Genomic DNA, 16,323 nt, shown 5'->3' on the forward strand with positions numbered 1-16,323 from the left:
GAGTTATGGTTATGGTTCATTACTTACCTAGCTATTGCTAGCTACATTTCTTAACAACAGACTCCACAATGCAAGTAACCATTTCGGGTGCCTTTGTAAATTCAGTCTGGCAACCTACTCCGATTTCAGCGCACTCTCGTGTGAGTATTCCAGAGAGTGCAGAATAACTGATGAATTTACGAACCCTCAAGACCCGTTGTATATGGCCGGTGTTAGTAAACTCATCGGCCAGAGCATCCAGTGTGCGCTCTGAACGCGAAACGCAAGGAATTTACGAACGGACAATCTGAAAGCACAGTTGCAGTCACCAACACTCTGGATAACATAACAGCCTAACCAGCTTTGGTAGGGCGAGTAATGTTCAGTGAGCTGTTCTCTCACACTTAGATGTCTGAAAGTAGCTAACAAGTTAGCTTGGGTGCTTGACTGCTGTTGTTCGTACATTGGGACTCTTAAAGAGATGGGTGGGGCTGAAGCTTAAGAGGGTGTGAACGATGCTGAATGGTTGTAGACAAAAAGGCTCTCCAATAGTAGTACCAAAACATTCAAAGGCCATTTTCTCAAAACTGAGTTTACAAGTTGATCAACTTTCAAAGCAAAATTACTTTCCCATTGTTCCTCAACTGTAGTGTATGATATACCATTTTTATACCATGATTTAACATTTTGCTACATAAGAAAATGATTATCTTCCCAATTTTCTTAATACAAAATTCCTGAGACACTCATACTCCCTTATCATACTGGCGATGTCACACCCTGATCTGTTTCACCTGTCTTTGTGATTGTCTCCACCCCCCTCTAGGTGTCGTTCTGCACGCCTTCCAGATTCCACCCCCAGTCCAATGTCCAGTCGGAGCGAGCCAATCAGGACTTAGAGACGACTCTTCGCTGTCCTGGTATGGGTTGAGTACACCCGCAACACCCTTCCTTGCTCCGCTGTGGGTCTCTCGCCCTTCGAGTGTTCCTTGGGATATCAGCCTCTTCTCTTCCCCGAGCAAGAGGAAGAAGTCAGCAATCCCTCTGCCCAGATGTTCAACCGCCACTATCACCGTACCTGGAAGAGAGCCCGGCCGCTCTGTTGAAGATCACTTCCAGGTATATGCGACAAGCGGATTGCCACCGGACCCCTGCTCCATGCTATCGGCTCGGGCAGAGGGTATGGCTCTCCACCCGGGACCTGCCCCTCTGGGTGGAGTCCTGTTTCCCCATCTCTAGAGTCATTAGCCCCACTGCTGTTCGTCTTTTGTTACCCCGTACCCTCAGTATTCACCCTACTTTCCATGTGTCTAGGATTAAGCCCGTTTCTCACAGCCCTTTGTCTTCTGTTTCAAGGCCCACCCCTCCTCCCCACCTGGTTGACTGGGAGGGTTATGGCCCAGAGGAGAGCTGCTGGGTCCCTGCTAGAGACATCCTGGACCCAGCCCTCATCGCCGACTTCCACCGTTGGCACCACGGTCAACCAGGTATGCGCCCAGGTAGGACGCCATGTGGCGCCCCTGGAAGGGGGGTACTGTCACACCTGGATCTATTTCACCTGTCATTGTGATTGTCTCCACCCCGCTCCAGGTGTCACCCATCTTCCCCTGTGTATTTATACCTGTGTTCTCTGTCTGTCTGTTGCCAGTTCATCTTGTTTGTCAAGTCAACCAGCATTTTTGTTCTCAGCTCCTGCTTTTCCCAGCCTCTCTTTTTCTCGCCCTCCTGGTTTTGAGCCTTGCCTGTCCTGACTCTGAGCCCACCTGCCTGACCACTCTGCCTGCCCCTGAGCCTGCCTGCCAACCTGTACCTTTGCCCCACCTCTGGATTATTGAGCTCTGTCTACCCTGACCCTGAACCTGCCTGCCGTCCGGTACCGTTTCCCCACCTCTGAATTACTGACCCCTGCCTGCCCTGACCTGTCTACTGCCTGCCCCTGTTGGATTATTAAACCATTGATAATTCGATGTTGTCTGCACCTGGGTCTTACCTTCCTACCTGATAGGTGACCTCACCGCAGAGTTACAGGGTCAGAGGGTTAGAGAGCTAACACTTAGGGAAAAATCCCGACCATACTGCAGACCCAATCTGGTGAGATTTGTATCGAAACAAAACTTAAAACCAAAACAATAACAGCTATACACTTCTTCATATTATACTTAAATCTCACCCAATGGGTGGCAGGTAGCCTAGTGGTTAGAGAGTTTGGCTAGTAACTGAAAGGTTGCTAGATCGAATCCCCGAGCTGACAAGGTAAAAATCTGTCGTTCTGTCCCTGAACAAGGCGGTTAATCTATCTTTGGTAGGGGGTATTTTGACGTCTGGATGAAAAGTGTGCCCAAAGTAAACTGCCTGTTACTCAGGCCAAGAAGCTAAGATATGCATATAATTGATAGATTTGTATAGAAAACACTCTAAAGTTTCTAAAACTGTTAAAATGATGTCTGAGTATAACAGAACTGATATGGCAGGCGAAACCCAGAGGACAAACCAACCCCCCCCAAAAATGAATTCAGCCTATCCACAATTTTCAATGGCTACAACTTTTATTACAAGGCCAAGTGCAGTTCCTAGCGCTTCCACTAGATGTCAATAGTCTTTAGAAAGAGTTTCAGGCTGTTTTTTGGAAAAATGAGCCAGAAATTTGTCCGTCTTAAATTGTATTGTTTATTTACGTATTAGGGTACCTAAGGTTTGATTATAAACGTTGTTTGACTTGTTCGGAAAAGTTTATTAGTAACGTTTCGGATTCATTTTGTATGCATTTTGATGGAGGGAAACTGGGTTGATTATTGACTGAAGCGCGCCAGCTAAACTGAGTTTTTATGGATATAAAGAAGGACATTATCGAACAAAATTACAATTTGTGATGTAACTGGGACCTTTTGGAGTGCCAACAGAAGAAGATAATCAAAGGTAAGGCATTTTTTATATCGCTATTTCTGACTTTCATGTCGCACCTGCCTGGGGCGCTGTCCTCAGATAATCGCATGGTTTGCCATCGCCATAAAGCCTTTTTGAAATCTGACACAGCGGCTGGATTAAGTTAAACCGCTCTGGGATATGTGGGACGCTTAGCGTCCCACCTGGCCAAAAGCCAGGGAAAATGCAAAGCGCCAAATTCAAATAAATTACTATAAAATCTAACTTTCATTAAATCACACATGCAAGATAGCAAATTAAAGCTACACCTGTTGTGAATCCAGCCAACATGTCAGATTTCAAAAAGGCTTTTCAGCGAAAGCAAACGATGCTATTATCAGAGGATAGCACTTCCGTAAACAAAGAGAGAAACCATATTTCAACCCTGCAGGCGCGTTTGATCCAGAAAAACACTGGTTCCAACTTGCTCAACGTGACTACAAAATATCTCAAAAGTTACCTGTAAACTTTGCCAAAACATTTCAAACTACTTTTGTAATACAACTTTAGGTCGTTTTTAACGTAAATAATCTATAAAATTGAAGACGGGATGATCTGTGTTCAATACAGGAAGAAAACAAACTGAAGTATGCTTTCTGGTCACGCGCCTCTATCTCAAATCAAATCACATTTATTTATATAGCCCTTTGTCCATCAGCTGATATCTCAAAGTGCTGTACAGAAACCCAGCCTAAAACCCCAAACAGCAAGCAATGCAGGTGTAGAAGCACGGTGGCTAGGAAAAACTCCCTAGAAAGGCCAAAACCTAGAAAGAAACCTAGAGAGGAACCAGACTATGAGGGGTGGCCAGTCCTCTTCTGGCTGTGCCGAGTGGAGATTATAACAGAACATGGCCAAGATGTTCAAATGGTCATAAATGACCAGCATGGTCAAATAATAATAATCACAGGCAGAACAGTTGAAACTGGAGCAGCAGCACTGCCAGGTGGACTGGTGACAGCAAGGAGTCATCATGCCAGGTAGTCCTGAGGCATGGTCCTAGGGCTCAGATCCTCCGAGAAAGAAAGAGAGAAAGAGAGAATTAGAGAGAGCATACTTAAATTCACACAGGAAACCGGATAAAACAGGAGAAGTACTCCAGATATAACAAACTGACCCTAGCCCCCCGACACATAAACTACTGCAGCATAAATACTGGAGGCTGAGACAGGAGGGGTCAGGAGACACTGTGGCCTCATCCGATGATACCCCCGGACAGAGCCAAACAGGAAGGATATAACCCCACCCACTTTGCCAAAGCACAGCCCCACACCACTAGAGGGATATCTTCAACCACCAGCTTACCATCCTGAGACAAGGCCGAGTATAGCCCACAAAGATCTCAAACACGGCACAACCCAGGGAGGGGCGCCAACCCTATCTAACAGTATCTAACAGTACACTTCAAGTGACCCTCATTCCAGATGGCCATTCTTCTTCATTACACAAAGGAATAACCTCAACCAATTTCTAAAGACTGTTGACATCCAGTGGAAGCGATAAGAACTGCAAGAAGGTCCCTTAGAAATCTGGATTCCCAATGAAAACCCATTGAAAAGAGAGTGACCTCAACAACAACAAAAAATTGAATGGTTTGTCCTCTGGGTTTTGCCTGCTAAATACGTTTTGTTATACTCACAGACATGATTCAAACAGTTTTAGGAACGTCAGAGTGTTTTCTAAGCCAATCTACTAATAATATGCATATCATATCTTCTGGGGATGAGTAGCAGGCAGTTGAATTTGGGCATGCATTTCATCCGGACGTGAAAATACTGCCCCCTGTCACCAAGAAGTTAAGCTTTATTTTGATGTATTACACTTGTGATTTTATGAAAGTTAAATATTTATAAGACTTTCGTTTGAATTTCGCGCTCTGCAATTTCACTGGATGTTGGCCAGGTGGGACGCTACCATTCTACCTGCCCATAAGAAGTTAACCTGCTGTTTCTAGGCCATAAATAATAATTTGTTCTTAACTGACTTGCCTAGTTAAATAAAGGTTAAAAAATGTGAGGTTGATCAGAAAGTCAGGACAAAGGTCAATCAACGCCATTATGTAGCTTCTTTCCCTTTTCTTTCCTTCAGAAACCATTTAACGCCTCGCTTCAACAGGTTTTAACAGCATTTCAAACATTTCCATCATTCTGCGTACCCAGTCAACAACCAAATTAAAAAGACCCCACACAATAAATTAAAAACGGTATTAACACCACTAACAAATATTCATAACCGGTGAGTTGTGTGTGCGTACTGGTGTTGGCTTTCACCCTCCCTTTACGGGTCTAATAGGGAACCACTCGTGATTTACCCCCTAGGACTTGCCCTCTGCAGGTATCAGCCTGCTCAGGCTTAACTACCGGGACTTACCCTATACTTTATGGTACTAGCAGGAACCAACTCACTCGGGATTTACCTCCTAGGACTTACCCTCTGCAGATACCAGCCTGCTCGGGCATACCTTCCAGGATTTACCATATACCATAAATCTACAACCGGTCGTATTACAATGGGACTACTGAATATACTCAGGCTTTCTAGCTCTGTATCCTATAATTGGTTCAGCCTACGACTCTCATCTCCCCAAGATGTCAGAATGAGTGGCAACAGGTGTAGGAACTGTGCCTACGTGCTGGCTCCTGTTTCACTGATTCGGACTCTCTAGTTCGACTGTAAATCGTGGTGAACCCTGCTCACTGTTAGATTCTAAATAAACAGAGTAAAACTCACAGATGACTAGTAAAGCTCAAACCAAGTTTATTCACCCACTAGGTCACATAGCTGCATAAGACAAAAACATGTTTCCACCAGCACAAGTCTTTATACCCCCTTTAGACGGAGTCTCCTCTTTTTCTCTAAACATTACATCTTTGTTGCTAGGCAGGAAGTTAAGTGATGTGGGTAATAAACTGTTCCTTCTCCCTTCATGTGACCTGACCTCGGCCCACATTCCTCACTAATCCACAGCTATCCACCCTTATCAGTGACCGCAACCATGTGATTGGCTTTTCCCTTACTTAGTAACATTCTAAGCCACTGGCTCATATCCAGAGATTGAGATTCAGATCAACTTTATTATCCCACCAGGGGGAAATTAATTTGGTCATGTGCTTAAAAATACAGTACATAAAACATGAAAACCCAGAAACTACACAAACAAATTCATTCAAAGTGCTATAGCTACACATTTAAAGTGAAAGTACAATATGCTGTATACTCCATTGACCCCACCATATAAATTCCTCCTACATATAACCATTCACTTTTGGTGTAGCAAGTATTTCAAACTAGAACCCAACAGTAGTAAAGTATTTGAGAAGTACATTTCCTCGGAAAGATAACTGCCCCATGCTTCTCCGGACATACATAGCCTACTCTATTTAATTGAGACCACACACGCTCCTGATCACGCAGGTATGGCTTCTGAACTGGAAGCAGCAAGAATAATGACAGTGACACTTGCTACATTTTGCATAGGCCTATAGGATATAGCCTACCTTTTAAGAGGACGATTTGCAGGCAGAGACACAAAAACGCTCGCTCAACATACTACCCTAACCTATGTGCCCGGTGTGCCTTTGTCTTTTAATGATGATTACATTTTTTGATTGCACTTCGACTCTTTGTGCAATCAAAAAAATGTAATCATCATTAAATGTTGAGCCAGCGTTGCGCCTTTTCTTATGTGCCTCTGCCTGCAAACCATCCTCCACTTTGATTGCAGTTAAGCACCCTCCTTCTTTCCAGTATCAATAGCCTATTTATTTACAGACACTGTAGCAAACTACAGTCTAATCATATTTGAGTTAACTGTATACAGCCTACTCTATTTCAATAAGACCAGACATTTTTTATTTAACTAGGCAAGTCAGTTAGAACAAATTCTTATTTACAATGACGTTCTACTATGGCCTAACCCGAACGATGCTGGGCCAATACTCCCAATCATGAACGGATATCATACAGCCTAGATTTGAACCAGGTACTGCAGTGATGCCTCTTGCACTGAGATGCAGTGTCTTAGACCACCGTGCCACTCAGGAGATGTAGTATGTGCACTTGAACTCTCACGCCCAACTAGGAGAGGTAGGCTACTGGTTGAAGCTGCCAATTCTGAGAGTGAATAATATGAAAATTATGTGATTTTAATAGAACAGGTAGGCTAACGCATACAATGCAGAAAGAGGGCCGTTTCCAAATAATTTGTGCGACAACTCAAATATTTTCATCCCAAAGTCGTCTGTCTGACCGACCGCACCACAAGGATCTCTGTCGGGACTGCAGCCCTCTAGAGCACAGTCAGTACACAACACTGCTCATCATGTCTTAGCAGGATTAGATGGTGACAGGGGTCCCAGCAGGGTCAGACAACCAGGGAAGACCAGCCTACGGATCTCAGGTGAATTTTGCAGTATATTAACAATATCAGTGAACGATACAAAGTTTCATCTTGAATTGAGAGATACACCTACAGTAGCTACAGGACAGCAGTTTAAGCTTAATGCTACAGTTTGGGATCTGGGAATAATAGTAATTTCAATTATTGAACCATTGATTCTATTCTTTCATAATATAATGTATAAATGTACACCAAGGTAATTCTTTGTCAGGCCTCATCTTAGGAGGATCAGATGTTGACAGGAGTCTCAGCAGGGCCAGGCAGCCAGGGAAGACCAGTCTGTGACGGAGTTGAGGTGAATATCTACGGATACAACACTATCCTTTCTGTGCAGCAAACATTGGACAAGCCAGATGCTATTTTAAGGCAGTCTGATAAACCTCAAGTTGATTTCCAAACTGTATCAAGGGTTGAGAGAGGCTTTTCCCGATGACACAAAACATGTCAAACAAATATTTCAGGAAGATCTGGTAGAAGCTATTGATGATGATGAATGGATACAGATATATTTAAATGCCCAGTCACGTTCATATCATCTCAGACATAAATTACTGCAGTTTAAGACCATCCATAGAACGTACTATATGCCAATGAAACTGAACATCATGCACTCGGAAATTGTATTATGGAGATGCAAAGAGGACATATTTGCATATGTTGTGGTCTTGTGAAGGCTGGCTGAATTCTGGCAAAGAGTATGTTCTTTTATCTCATGTCTACAGATTCTCCCTTCTCCCTGTTTTTGTTTGCTTGGAACTATTGATACTGGAGACTTATGTGAAGAAACGGTGTAACCAAGCATTTATAGCGGCTAAGACATGGATTGCCATTTATTGGAACGTTGGTTATCCTCCCACAATGTCAAGTCATGTATCACTAGCATTGATTTATTATCAGATTAAAGGGTATACTGGGCAACTTTCATAAGGTCTGGATGCCTTATACAGAATACAGTATGGCTAAAGGAGTTTGTATTGAAAACATGCCCACGCCAGGGGAGATATCTATTTAGGAAATCCCTAGCTGCTGGGCTGCTCAGTCCTGGCCCTGGGGATCTGCCGTCCTGTTGGTTGTCTCTCTGACCTAACACACCCGAAACCAATAACTTAATGTTTCACTAAGATCCTAAAGCTTAGTGGAGTGTGTTGGGGCGCTGCAGAGTGGTGGACCACTAGGGATAGGATGGTGCGTTAGGATGGTGCTATTTTATGTGCAAGTAAAATGATCTCTACAGTACTATAAGGCCTATGAGATTAATTATATGTAGAATTTCCTGTTTCTGTGTATTAATGTATGTTAAGAGTTTTTTTATTTTATGTTTACCTTTCCCTTGGGAATTAAAAAAAACTGAAGGTGGGAACTGGAAAGGAAATTGTGTTGGGAGAGAGTTGAGTTATTGACTAGACTGGTGGGGGTCATGCATGCAGGTGGCTCGGCCTTGCTGGTCAGTCTGGCTGAAATTTGATATTGAGAATGTCTTAATAAAGACAATCAAAAGTTGTTCATTTGTTAGGCTGTTAGTTAAAGGTGCAACACAATATGTATTATTGAATAACTTTGATCTAGCTCAGCCTTATTAATCGCTTAAACATATTGAATAACGATCTCTTACCTAGCTTTGACTGTGGGCATTTTTGCTTACTTTTTGTTCTAAATAGAGACGCCATATTTGATTGTGTAAAAGTGCAGGAAATTAGCTTTAGATGCCCCAGAAAATTCTGGGGGAGGACCCCCAGATCCTCCACCAGGTTATGTCCCCCCACACTTCTGTGCACAATGCCAACCGTCGGCCGGAATGGTGTAAATGGTGTAGAGCAGTGGAAACGCGTTCTCCTGAGTGATGAATCACGCTTCACAATCTGCCAGTCTGATGGGTGAAGATGTCTTTGGCATATTCCAGGAGAACGCTAGCTGCCCCAATGCATAGTGCCAACTGTACAGATGAATGGTCTTGGGCTGTTTTTCATGGTTCGGGCAAGGCCCCTTAGTTCCAGTGAAGGGAAATCTTAACGCTATAGCACACAATGACATTATAGACGATTCTGTGCTTCCAACATTGCGGCAACAGTTTGGGGAAGGCCCTTTCCTGTGCACAAAGCGAGGTCCATACAGAAATGGTTTGTCAAGATCATTGTGGAATAACTTGACTGTCCTGCACAGTGCCCTGACCTCAACTCCATGGAACACCATTGGGATGAATTAGAACAACGACTGCGAGCCAGACCTAATCGCCTAACATCGACCTCACTAATGCTGTTGTGGCTGAACGGAAGCAAGTCCTCGCAGTAATGTTCCAACATATAGTTGAAAGCCTTCGAAGAAGAGTGGAGGCTGTTATAACAGCAAAGGGTGGACCAACTCCATATTAATGCCCATGATTTTGGAATGAGATGGTCAACGAACAGGTGTCCACATACTTTTGGTCATTTATGGGCATTAATATGGAGTTGGTCCACCCTTTGCTGTTATAACAGCCTCCACTCTTCTTCGAAGGCTTTCAACTAGATGTATGATTGTACAACAGTTGGTCTGACACAAAACCACCTTGTTCACACAGTCACACCCTCCACACACTCCATCAACCAAGTCAACCACCTGTCTATAGAGATGCAGTATCATCCTCCATGATGAAATCAAACTTGGACAATGATTTCACTATCCAGTTTATGAGCTTATAATGAAATAATCTGATTTCTGAGTCTCCCTCTACCTCGACAGCACTGTATCTGAATGGTGACCTTGTTCCTATTATCTCAGAGTTTTGTGTGTGTGTGTGTGTGTGTGTGGTAGGTACACTCATCACTTCAACTTCAGTCCAAGTTGCTACGTAGCTCCCCTCTACAACTCGCAAAGGAGAAATGCCCTTCATCCCATAAAGCTGATGGTTCTATGCACAGATCAAGTTATTGCAAATCCAATTGTGTGAAAATGCACACTAACGACCTTTATTCTCAAAGCACAATCACCTTCTAGAAAATCTCAGTCTATAGTTTTTCCAAAAATGTGAGGTTCATCTCACTCTCTATCAACATGTTTGTCTAGAAGCCATGGTTAGCATTTAAAACATTTCACATCAAAAGTGTGACGAACAACAAAACAACGTAATATGGTACTTGACATTTCAGATAAGGGGTGTGGAAAATATTGAAGAGAACTTTGACCTGCTTTTGGTTTTCCTACATGTCACATGACGATGTTGTCACCTTCAAACGTGACAAATACATCAGTTACACTTCAGAGCTGGGATTCGATTCTCCATTATAAAACCCTAACAGAGAGAAGAACACACAGAAACCTGTCATCTACTGGTATTAAGACACACCTAATTTGCATACAGTAGTGATGGGTGTCACATTCATATGTACAATTCATGTACAGTATGTAAATGAAATGAGTTGTCAGGAACCCTGGTCATAAAATGCCACATAATATATATATTTTTTAAACAGTCCAGCACTAGAACACCTGATTCAGCAAATCATGGTACAGGGACCAGCAGGGTCGTTGACTAATATGTTGACCAAATTAAATAATAGATCAACATTACAACCTTGAATATTTAGAATTTTGAGAAATGAGGCTCAAACATGTTCACAGTTAATTAAAAAATCACAACGGCTTCACTTCTGAAAGCAGTGAAATGAGCAGGTAAATGTCAGACGATGTCACTACAAAGTGCGGTCTGTGTAGGATCAGACACTCAAGAGATGCGAGCACTCCCACATGACAAGGTGCAGTGTTGTGGTTTCCCAAGTTGCCCTTACATCACCTCAACGAGAAACACTCAAACCTATTCATCACATTATTAGAGACTTGATACAATGAAACCATCCTCTACGACTGCAGTACTGCATCGTCCAAGAACCCTCGGCACTCCTTCATGGACCAGATCCACAACAAGACAATGGGCCTGGGTCTTTAAATGAGTAGTGGGGAGTAGTGGTATTTAAGATAAGATTGGAATAATGCACGTCACATACACGTCTACAAATGGTTGAGAGCTTCAAGTTCCTCAGTGTCCACATCACTAAGGACCTACCATGGTCCAAACACACTAACACAGTCGTGAAGAGGGCACGACAACGCCTCTTCCCCCTCAGGAGGCTGAAAAGATTTGTCAGGGGCTCTTAGATCCTCAAAAAGTTATTCAGCTGCACCATTGAGAGCATCTTGATTGGCTGCATCACCGCTTGGTATGGCTACTGCTTGGCATCCGACCGCAAGGTGCTACAGAGGGTAGTGCGTGTGGCCCAGTACATCACCGGGGCCGAGCTCCCTGCCATCCAGGACCTCTATACTAGGCGGTGTCTAAAGAAGGCCCTAAAAATGTGATCTCTGCTAACGCACGGCAAGTGATAGCAGAGCACCAAGTCTAGGACCAACAGGCTCCTGAACAGCTTCTACCTCCAAACCATAAGACTGCTGAACAGTTAATCAAATGGCTACCTGTACTATTTGCATTTTGGCTCTATGAACACTCACTGGACTCTACCCACACAGTCACACATACTACACTGACACTCCAACACACACACACGCACGCACACACACACACACACACACTCTTCACATATGCTGCTGCTACTCTGTTTATTATCTATCCTGATTGCCTAGTCACTTTTACCTCGACCTACATATACATATTACCTCAATTACCTCAAATAGCTCGTACCCCTGCACATTGACTCTGTACCAGTACTCTTTGTATATAGCCTCGTTGTTGTTATTTTACTATGTTACTATTTGTTTTGCTAATATTATTGTACTTTATAATATTTTTTTCTTTATAGTACTTTATAATATTATAATATTTTAGTACTTTTTAACCCTGCATTGTTGGGAAAGGACTTGTAAATAAGCATAACAAATACAATTTGATTTGATTTGAGAATGCATCATCATAATAGTAAGACTGCCATCTAGTGGCATCAGATACTAGTGCTCTTTTCACCATGAAATCAGTCATATCTCAAACCCATCAATCAGTATGCGAGGGGAATTTTTTTTAAAGAATAGTGTTTCGTTTATATAGCCCAGTGTATGGTCCTGAGAGAGGAGGCAGTTTTAAGTGGGGTTTGATGATGGTCTCCTCTGATATTGGTGTGTCTAGAGGTAGTGTTAAAGAAATGTTCCGGAACTTTGGCGACTACTAAGTATTTTGGGCTGTATGTGTCAATGTGTAGTTCATACATGCATAATGTTTGAGCAGAATTACTGTCTTACCTCAATTAGCCACAAAATCCCTAGTTTGAAAGTGACTGTTTCTCTGGAAGCTGTGCTGCCAGATTTTTTCCCACATGGGCCAGCCCCCTAGCAATTCCTGTTCAACCAATGAGCTTCAGCCCCTTGCCATTTCAATGATGGCTAGCAAGAAGCACATGATGCACCCCCAGCAGAGCAAGAGGGAGAGAGAGCAATGACGTGGTGCACATGTCTGCACATATGTGATGGAATACGCCATTTTCGGGGACCACTTTTGGCAGAAAAGTATACTGGCTAAAAAGTATCCAAAAGTACCGGAGGATCTCTTTAACAGTATCTGGTGGTGAAGGTGAGAGCCAGAGCTGCAGCCAGGTGAGGTGTAACGGACGTGAAACGCTAGCTTAGTTAGCGGTGGTGCGCACTAAATAGTGTTTCAATCGGTGACGTCACTTGCTCTGAGACCTTGAAGTAGTAGTTCCCCTTGCTCTGCAAGGGCCACGGCTTTTGTGGAGCGATGGGTAACGATGCTTCGAGGGTGACTGTTGTTGATGTGTGCAGAGGGTCCCTGGTTCGCACCCGGGTATGGGCGAGGGGACGGTCTAAAGTTATACTGTTACAGAGGCATCAGTCTGTGTTACTGGGTCTGGTGCTCAATGATCTTCAACTCTTCCTTGTCCTTCTGCCCAAACTGAATGACGACTGGAAGGAGAGAGGAGAGCGGAAGAGAGTGAGGAGCGAGTAGAGCATGAAAGAGGCTTACATTTGGTGTGTGTGCATGTTTTGTACTGTGAGTGTGCATATGCTGATGTGGTGGAACATTAGTTTTGTGGAGTGTATGTTGAGTGGTGAGATGTGGTCATCGCCACACACATGCCTTGATGTGCACCTGTTGCTCTGGAAGCACTACAAAGCTTATCTCTGACTACTGCATATCTAAAACAGCACAGGTGTCTCAGAGGGGAGAATGAGGGAGGGTTTGGATAGACAAAGGCGATGGATGGTTTACAGGGTACATGAAGATATTGCCGTCTCAAAAGGAGGCACTGTTATCATTCATCTTCTGATTTCTAGACTGAAGGGCAAAATATACTAACATTGATGACATAAGCTAACTAACCAAGATACTGTAACGTTCATGTAATGTGATGACAATTCATGACACTCAAATGTTTTCATTTTTTTTTTAATTTAACCTTTATTTATACAGGTTTTTCTCATTGAGATATCTTTTTTCCAAGAGAGACCTGGTCCAATAGCAGCAGGGGGAACAACGTTTCAGACAAAACAACTTACATACACTAACACAACATTAAACAAAACTACAAACACACATACAGTACAACAATTACATATTACTTTAAAAACACAGAAGTCTTGACTAAAAACAGCTGTCCTAAAGACAATTAATCTCTTCTATGATTATTATATCGATCAAGTGTTTAAACTCCACCTAACGAAACTAGATCATCACATTTTTTAATATTCAGGAGAGAATTCCAGAACCACGGAGCTAAGTAACTAAAACTATTTCTTCCATTGACCTGTTCTAATTTTTGGTACTACTGTGACTACTGCAAATGATGTACTTCAGATGTATTGTTTAAGTTGTACACCCTAACTGTATGATTGACAGTCCAATATTACTGCTAAGATGTGTTAACCAGAAAGATCACACAGATGTTTCTACTATGTCAAGGATTGTGCCCAATCTGCTTTGACACGATGCCAGACCACAGAAAAGAACACACCTGGGTGTTAACACAGAGGGGAAGTCCTCACACAGACGACATCCCCACAACCTATCTTCCAAGTACAGTAGTCTCGACTCTGAAGACAAAGCTAACAGTGGTTATACAATGTACTGTTTAAACACAGCTACAGTGCCTTCAGAAACTATTCATACCCCTTGACTTATTTTGTTGTGTTACAGCCTGAATTCAAAATTGGGTAGCATTTTCCTGGAGTAAAATGACCAAATCGCCCTCTAGTGGCCTCATGGCTGAATTGCTTTAATATTTGTCTTAATTTCATAATTATTAATTAATTAACACGAAGAAAATTTTAATTCCAGAAATCCAGTGTTTCTATGCCAAACGGTTTTGTTATATTTCAGTCTTATGTGATGAATATAAAGTGTAAAATTGGGACGCAAACTCGAAATTGAATACATTTCAACTCTATATCGGACATGGTATAGGTGTCTTCTTTTTTAAGCCCATACCCATGTGTGTGAGTTGTATACTTTTGTTTCAAATAGATTTGTTTGACTAGCAAGAAACACTGTGTGACCCTGATTTAGTCCACTGCAGTAAAAGGTTCAATCTTTTTTTTCCCTCACCCATCTACACACCATACCCCATATTGACAAGGTGAAAAGATGTTTTTAGACATTTTTGCTAATTTATTGAAAATTAAATACAGAAATATCTCATTTACATAAGTATTCACAATCACAACCAAGTGTCAATACTTTGTAGAAGCACCTTTGGCAGAGACTACAGCTGCAAGACTTTCTGGGTAAGTCTCTAAGTGTGACATTAGTGCTAGTACGAACTCTGACCCAGGCGCAGAGAAACACAGCAGGCAGAGGTAAGGGTAAATCCACAATATTTACTTAAGGTCTTCATCGCAAAACAACAACGCAAGGGCACACGAGAACACTGACCAAAACTTGAGACCTGAGCAACTGGCCCAGTCCACAGAGGAACCTAAAATTGTCATCCAGCAGGTGATCCCGATAAGCCCAATCAGGGCCACCTCGATACTAGAAGTAACCCAACGGTGCTCTCCAGTGGCAACCGTTGGTAGTACACTCCAGGGAGAAAACCTGACCTAATATTTTTGAGAATTCTTCAAGCTCTGTCAAATTGGTTGTTGACCATTGCTAGACAACCATTTTCGGGTCTTGCCATAGATTTGAAAGTAGATTTAAGTCAAAACTGTAACTCGGCCACTCAAGAATATTCACTGTCTTCTTGGGTTAATTGTCATGCTGAAAGGTGAATTAATCTCCCAGTGTCTGGTGGAAAGCAGACTAAACCAGGTTTTCCTCTAGGATTTTGGCTGTGCTTAGCTCCATCCGTTTATTTTTTTATCCTGGAAAAACTCCCCAGTCCTTAACGATTACAGGCATTCCCATAACATGATACAGCTACCACTAGTCTTGAAAATATGGAGAGTGGTACTCTTTGTATTCAGGACAAAAAGTGTACTTTATTACTTTAGTGCCTTGTTGCAAACAGGATGCATGTTTTGGAATGTCTTTATTCTGTACAAGCTTCCTTTTCTCTCTGTCAATTAGGTTAGTATCATGGAGTAACTACAATGTTGTTGATCGATCCTTAGTTTTCTCCTATCACAGCCAATAAACTCTGTAACTGTTTAAATTCACCCTGAGCGGTTTCCTTCCTCTCCATTAACTGAGTTAGGAAGAATGCCTGCATCTTTGTAGTGACTGGGATACGTCATCCAAAATGTAGGTAATAACTTCATGATGATCAAAGGGATATTCATTGTCTGCTATTTTCTTTTATCCATTTACCCTTATTTGCGAGGCATTCAAAAACCGCCCTTGGCTTTATGGTTGAATCTGTGTTTGAAATGTACTGCTCGGCTGAGGGCGCTTACCAGATAATTGCATGTGTGGAGTACATAGATGAGGTAATCATTCAAAAAGCATGGCAATCACTATTATTGCACACAGAGTGAGTCGATGCAACTTATTATGTGACTTGTTAAGCATATTTTTACGCCTGAATGTATTTAGGCTTGCCATAACAAAGGGGTTGAATACTTATTGACTTGAAAACATTTAATCTCTT

The sequence above is a fragment of the Oncorhynchus nerka genome, linkage group LG28 (assembly GCF_034236695.1).
Source record: "Oncorhynchus nerka isolate Pitt River linkage group LG28, Oner_Uvic_2.0, whole genome shotgun sequence".
NCBI lineage: Eukaryota > Metazoa > Chordata > Actinopteri > Salmoniformes > Salmonidae > Oncorhynchus > Oncorhynchus nerka.